Here is an 8376-nt window from a genome sequence, read left to right as displayed (position 1 = left end):
ATCCTTGGTGATTGTTTTAACCCATAATGAGACTTCTTTAACTTGCATACCAGTTCTTTCTTACCCTTCACCGCAAAGCCTTCAAGTTGCTTCATGTAGATCTCCTCTTCTAGATCCCCGTGAAGAAATGTTGTCTTCAAATCCATCTGTTCTACCTCAAAATCAAAAGCAACAGCAACATATAAAAGTAATCTAATAGAAGTTACCTTGGCAACAAGAGAAAAAATATCACCAAAATCAATTCCCGGCACTTGGGAATAACCTTTTGCTACCAACCGAGCTTTGTATTTCTCCACCTTTCCTTCTGCATTTGTCTTCTTTTTGAACACCCATTTGCTTCCAATGGGTTTCCTTACAGCCGGCAACTCCACCAGATCCCAAGCCTCACTTTTGTGCAAAGATTCCATTTCATCAACCATGGCCTCTTTCCAGAGTTTGCCACCCTCTGAATCTACTGCTTCCTTCACAGTTCTGGGATCATCATCAGTAATAGATAAAGCAAAATTTGAACAGAAAGTAGATGGACTATACCTTTATGGTTGCCTTCTTTCTCGAACTGATATTCTCACACCTGGAGTTTGTGGCTCTTCATCTTCTGATTCCTCCTCTGCTGTAGAGTTTGATTCTTCCTCCTTAAGCTCAAACTCTATCTTCTCAGGTTCCTTTGGTTGGACTTCATGTTTAATAACATCTTTTACCTCACTAAACACCACATCTCAGTTATACAAAACTTCCTTGATATTGAGTTCCAAAGCTTATAACCCTTTAAACCATTATTATACCCAATAAAGATGCATTTTTCAGATTTACTATCCAACTTGGTTTGTTTCTCCTTTGGAACATGTACATATGCATCACATCTAAATACCCTCAGATGTGAAAGAAATGGTTTCTTACCAATCCATACCTCTTGTGGAGTCTTATCCTCCAACACTGATGATGGTGACCTGTTGACAAGGTAACATGTAGTATCCACCACCTCTACCCAGAATTCCTGTCCTAACCCAGCACCATTAAGCATGCTTCTTGCCCTTTCCATCAATGTCTTGTTCATTCTTTTTGCAACTTCATTTTGCTAAGGTGTATATGGAGTAGTCTTCTGTCGTGCTATACCACACTTCTTACAGAATTCTTCAAATTCCTTGCTGCAAAACTCTCCACCATTATCTGTCCTCAGCGCCTTTATCTTCTTCTCTGTCTGATTTTCCACTAGAGCCTTAAATTCTTTAAACCTATCAAAGACTTTAGATTTTTTCTTAAGGAAATATATCCATGTATTCCTTGAGAAGTCATCTATAAATGATACATAGTACACAGACTTACCCAGTAATGGAACCTTCACAGCTCCAAACACATCATTGTGCATAAGCTCTAATATTTGTTTCGCCCTTTTACTACCAGAGGGGAAGCTCACCCAATTTTTCTTCCCATATACACAATTTTCACAGAAATCAAGATCCAGAGAGTTATTACTCATACCTTCTACCATACCTTTACCATGAAGTATTCGAAGGCCCTTCTCTCCAATATGTCCAAGCCATTGATGCCACAACATGGTCTTCTCTCCAGAGACCACTAAATTTTCTGCTCCACTTTCAAGAACCACAGAATTTTTGCACCCATCAACAACAATGCTACCTTGCAGCTTGTACAGAGTTCCAATCCGAACTCCCCACATCAATACCAGTGCTCCCCGAACCATCTTCCAGGTATCCTTCTCGAACACTATTTTTACACCTGCATCATCCAACTTGCTTACAGAAATCAGATTTCTGGCCAATGCAGGAATATGCAGAACACTTAGAAGTGTTCTAACCCTTCCACCTTGCAACTTAAACTTTACTTTTCCACAACTAATGATTCTAGCCTTCCTATCATCCCCTAAGAAGACATCACCACCATCATATTTCTCATACTTGCAGAACCACTCTCTGTGGGGAGTGAAGTGAAAGGATGCACCTGAGTCGATCAACCATGCCTCATGATCTACATGTGTACTTGAAGAAGCCAAGTACACATCCCCACCTTCATCTGAGGTGGTTTTCGCCTCTGCAGAAGGAGCATCATCAGATCCCTTTCCTTTACCAGGAGCTTTAGATTTACAGTCCCTTTTGTAGTGCCCTTCCTTTCCACATTCCCAACACACCACCTTTACAGGTTTTCCTAGAGATTTAGATCTCCCTCTAGAGTTAGATCTCCCACTCGATGACTTATTTTTGTTTCTGTTCTGGGACCGTCCTCGTACAGATAAGGCATCACCATTCTGAATCTCCATATTTTTTCGTCTCATCTCCTCCGTCAACAAGGATGAGACTATTTCATCAAACTTCAAGGCCATTGCATTGCTAACTATTGCAATAACCAGACTATCCCACGAATCTGGTAGAGAACAGAACAAACTGATGCACTTATCTTCATCTGAAATTTTAATATCAACAGATAATAACTAACTTACCACAGTATTAAATGCGTTCAGATGCTCTATCACCGAGTCTCCATCTTTCATCCTCAGGTTATACAACTTTTTCCACAGGAACAGTTTATTCACCAATGACTTAGATTGGTACAAAGTCCCTTACTTGTCCCACAAATCCTTCGTCGTAGCTTCCCCTGATACATTCAACAATACTGAATCTTAGACACATAATCGTATTGTGCTCTTTGCCTTCGGATCCAACTTCTTCAATTCTTCATCGGACACTCCCGTTGGTTTAGTACCTGAATCTACCGCGATCCACTGATCTTTATCCACCAACAGATCCTCCATCTTGATTTTCCACAACTCAAAACTCTGACCATTAAATTTCTCAATCTCTATATTTCCACTACTCGCCATCTTCTTTCACCACCAGAATCGATCTCGCAGATCTCCCACTGAACAGGGTCTACCACAAGCCCGAGTGAAACCCCTCAGCCACAAAGGCGTCCCCTTGAAGCCAAAACAGCGCCGATACCAAATGTAGGTTTTAACCCCATACATAAATTACCTGCATACGAATTCTAAAACACAGAAAATAAACAATGCGAGAGCATAACACATAAAACACATATACACAGAGATTTTCCCCTGGATCCCAAAACCGGGACTACCAGCTTGATTTTTCATTATGTTCCTTTCAATGTTACAATACATATTTATACATGTTGAAGCATCCAATACCATGGACCGAAAACCATCGCGTCCAAAGCCATGGATCAAAAACCATCGTGTCCAAAACTATGTGCAAAAATCATGCACAAAACCATAGGTGATTCCGCCCAACCTAATATAGTGTCCTAAACCAAAATTTTATGGGGCTCTGCCCCAAACCCCATAGAGTGGGGTTAGCTACACCCCTCAAACCCCCTGTGACCCCCCACTGCTCAATCGGCGCAACGAAGGGGGGGCTCTGACCCCCCGGTTAACTACGTGGGCTAGTCGTGGAAAGAACATAACACAACCCAACAAGTATTGTAGTATGACGGAGATGATATACCATCCCAAGGAAGTAGTACCCAAGGGAAGTAATCCTAGGTAAGTTGAGCTTGTTATTTGTTGTTTTTCTTAGATGAATATGAATCAAGCTATTGCAATGGTTTCATGTTATGCTTCATTGCCAAAACAGACTCCAATAGGCATGATATCATCAACATCAAGAATTTTGGGGATGAAGTAAGCAATGTATTGTTGGTGACAATTGAGGGTGTAGAATTTGGGATATCAACAGAGATGTTTTACATTGGATAAGTTTGTAGAGAAAAATACATTTTAGTTAATCCACTGCATGAGAGGTACTATCAAGAATCTAATGCTAGTTTTCCTTATCTTGGTTAATAATATGGTCTTATCCTTGCAAAATTATTAGATTGAAATATTTTTGACGTGGATATTGTTATTAATTTTAGTTAGAAACAATGGGTTATACTTTACGTATTTGCATATGTTTGACGTAACTCTACATGGGTCAGCAGGGCCATGTCACAGACACAACTTTGATGGCAATCTACTGCATTGGGAAAAATTGCATGAGTATTTTCTTCTTCCCCTTTTCTTTACATTGCCTCTTGACCCTACTCTTACTCCTAAACCTACCGCCACCCACTTGTGATTTTTTTTATCTCACTTATCTCTTTCCTCCTCATCATTAAAACCCTTTTTAGGTTCCATGCAACATGTATATGAAGGTTTTTTAAACTATTTGTTTTAGTTTGTGCTTACTACAATGAGACGAGCCCATTATTCTCACTGTTTTTTCTAAATTTTATTTGTAAATAGGTTGTAGTAACACAAAAAGAGAATTCGTTTGGCATGAGGTTGTATATAATTGAAATTGGTTGTTCCTTGTTTAAAATGTCATCATTTTTGTCATTATCACAATGTACTTGATGCAATATGTTATCTTTATTGTTGGCAGGAAGAATGCGACATATTATATTTATTGTTGGCATGAAGAATGAAAGTTAATTTTATATTGTTTTCCATACAAATGTCAATGCTGGTATTTATTTAAATTCTAGTTTAAACAAGTAGAAAACTATGAATTGTAACTTGGAAGCATTGCACAATTACAAAATCTCATCCTTGCCCTTTCATATAGGTATTCTCAACCTTTTGTTTTGTACATAAAATTGCCACTCTTGAAAAAGGTGTTGGTTTTTTGTTTTTTTTTTTTTTTTTATCTCAACTTATCTTCATATATTGCATTTGAGAATTAATGAGTTCTTATGCAAACTTAATGTTCATACTGATTTCAACCATTTTTGTCATTATCACACTGTGCTTGATGCAATATGTCATCTTTATTGTTGGCAAGAAGAATGCGACATATTAAATCTTTATTGTTGGCATGAAGAATGAAACTGATTTTATAATGTTTTTCCATACAAATGTCCATGTTGGTAATTATTTAAATTCTAGTTTAAACAAGTAGAAAACTATGAATTGTAACTTGGAAGCATTTCACAGTTACAAAATCTCATCCTTTCCTTTTCATATAGGTATTCTCAGCCTTTGATTTTGTACATAAAATTGCCACTCTTGAAAACAATGTTGGTTTTCAAATTTTTTTATCTCAATTTACCTTCATATATTGCATTTTAGAATTAATAAAATTGCGACTCTTGAAAACAATGTTGGTTTTCAAGTTTTTTAATCTCAATTTACCTTCATATATTGCATTTGAGAATTAATGAGTTCTTATGGAAACTTAATATTTATACTAATTTCAACACAAATAGGCTTTGGTGCAGTTCAATGATGTAGATACAACCTCCTCTGCAAGATCTACTTTTGATGGAAGAATCATTCCAAGGTAAATACATGTGGGGACCTTAAGGCATGGGTTCTAAATTCTATGAGGTCCCATTGTACCAAAGATTAACACTCTGTTCTACAAGTACTGCTAAATTATGGTGACAAGAGTCCATAATTTTTTGTTTTACCATAAACATAATTATATAGTAAAACTATTCTTTATTTTAGATTTATAGGCATTTTCTAGCAAAAACATGTTGGACCATGTCACTTGCGAATTTCGTTTTCTGCTCACACTGAAATGAATGTTAATTTCTAGAGTCATCGAAGTAGGTACAGATCCTTGATGAAATCATTCATGTTATTATGGAAGCTCATAAATTTAATAGCTACTATTCCATTTTGGTAATGTGATAGATAGCTTAATACTTTAATTCTTCAAAGGCATTTTAGGTCATAAGATAATCCAATAATGACATATTGATTACAAGCTAAAATATGTCAATGAATGACCCTCATATATTTCATTTTATGAATGGAGACAAGAAGAAAATATTAAAGCTACTTCAGTTTCGGCCCTTCATAATTTCCTTGTGTCTAGTCTCAAAAGAAAATGTCATGAAGGCAATGGAAGTGAATGATTTTAAACTTATCCTATAATTCCTATTTTTTGTATGGAATTATTTGTATAATGTAGATGTTTCTAATAATAATTGTTGCATATTTCTGTACTATTTGTATTTCTCAACTGGTTCAACTTTGTAATGTTTTATTTCTATAGGGATTATATAAATACAATTTTTTGTGTTGCCCCTTCCACTATAGATGGAATTGGGAAGGTAAAAGAAGTATGCTATGAAAGTGTTTTATGTAAATAACATTGTCATATCAATTTTATTTTAAATTATTTGGTTCATTATAATTTGGCATTGGGCCTGCTAGACAAATAAGAGAGAAAGAGAGTAATGTTCTTCTTGCATCTATTGAGAACATGCAATATGTTATGATCGTTGATGTTTTGCATATGATATGTTGAAAAACTACAAGTTTTTTTTTTTTGGTACAAGTCTCTTTCAAGTTTTGATGTTATGTTCACAAAACTTAGTTTGCCTCTCCCTTGAAACAACAAATATTCGTAGCATTTGGTACAATTCATAAAATTGCAATGTTTGAGAAGAATGTATGATGGCAAGCTTTAATTCAATATGAAAGTATTCTTATAAATCAAGTCATTGAATATATTATGCTTTAGTGGTGGAGGCTAATTAATGACGATGGATATGCATCGTTGTTTTCTCTAAATTTGATTTAGTTTATAAGTTATTTTTGTTAAAGAGATAACGCTATACTAAGTCCAAAATTTGTACAAGTCATTTGTTGTTTTATGGGTCTCTTCCCTACATTTCTATGATCTAGAATAATGTCTTTATCAAATTGTATACTTCTCATGCTCTCTAAATGCACTCATTCTTCATGTATGTATGACAAGAAAGCAATCAGGGGAATAACAAAGTCAGGAACAAAGGGAGACAACAAAGAACCCTAAGGATCTCACTGCATTTGTAAGTTTTTTGTTTTGTTTTAAATGAGTTGGGCTTAACCCACATCCCCACCTAGCCACATGCACATTTGAACAACAAGTAGATGACATGTCATTATCTGTAAGAAACAATAATGGAAAATGCATAATTTGGCATGTATATTATTTTTTCAATGGGTTATGTTTTTTGGGTTGTTTTTGCATGCCCAAATGTAATGTCGAATATGTGGTCATGATATAGTGTACTGATTTGAGCACACTGAGATTATTTCAAAAGTGGGTCATTTTTTTCTTGTGTTTAGCATATCCAATTGCATTTCCAAGAGTGCAATATTATTGCTCTACATTGTTTGTTCATTATGGTGCTTATTTATTCTTTTGGATGACATTTTTCCCATTTTGATGATGCCCCACTATAATTTCAGTCGTTTAATTTTATGATTTACTGCTTGCTTTGGTCGAATATATAATGAAGCATGCATTATTTCATTGATACATTTTATAAAAGTAAGATTTCTGCACAAGGACGAAGGCTCATGCATGGATCCTAATTCCATAGTCTTCAGGTTTTGTGTCTAGGGTAGGAATATGCCTTTATGTTTTGTTAGGACTATGCTAGGTTTGTTATGATATTGTTTAGAGTGGCTTCACAAGCACGTTGTTGAGGGTTTTTCAAGAATGGTTGTTTGATGTCGTACTGAATTACATGGTTCTTGATGCATTTCAAAATTGAGTTCAAGAATCTTGCTCTAGCATACTATATTCAATGATCTTTGGTTTTATTTTATTTTTGTCCACAATAATAGTAAGGTAGGGAGCTTGGATCCATTTCCTAGAACAGGGATGTTGAATTGTTGTGGCCAAATGGAGGTGCACTGCAAATGAACAATGGTTATGAAATTTAAGCTCAAGAAGGTAAGTGTAACAACAAGGATGGGTAGTTGACAACTAGTCAAGGATAAGAATCTAGAATCACAAGATAAAATAAATAAGCACCAAGCTCAGTATGGTAGCAGACATTAAATTATTGGAACTTTCAATGACATAATGGATCGATGCAATTCCATCTCATACTTTGTTTGGTTCTAAATCTTAGATTTATTCGGGTTTATAGCTCAATATGGCAGTGGGCATTCAATTATGGGAGCTTTCAATGAAATATATAATTGTGTAGCTCCAACTCAAGCTTTTTCCAGTTTTAATCCTTAGGTCTAGTTCACTTTATAGTATTAATGATATTTGGTTATAAATTAAACTTGTTACTACACATACATAACAATAGACACTATTTATTATCCATTTTTGTGGGTAGGTATTCCATCTACCATGTAGAATTGTTTTATATATTGTAACGAAAATATATGTTTTGTTAGTAATATTAGCAAAGAATTTATTTTATGAATAATTGTGTGGGTTGAGAAATTTTGTGCATAACTGACTATCAAGGATTTCCCTAAGAGTAGTGGGGAAAATTTTGAAGTAGTAATGGGGAAACATTTCCAGATTGGAGAATGAAGTAAGAGAAAAGATAAAAGTGGTCATCAAAGAAGAGTACCATGTACAATGTTTCAAAAATGATGTTTGATACTATGGCGCAATATAG

This window comes from Pinus tabuliformis, chromosome 3_1, assembly GCF_031772625.1.
Source record: "Pinus tabuliformis cultivar Carrire ecotype Pingquan chromosome 3_1, CPIR1, whole genome shotgun sequence".
NCBI lineage: Eukaryota > Viridiplantae > Streptophyta > Pinopsida > Pinales > Pinaceae > Pinus > Pinus tabuliformis.
This window is presented reverse-complemented; position numbering follows the sequence as displayed.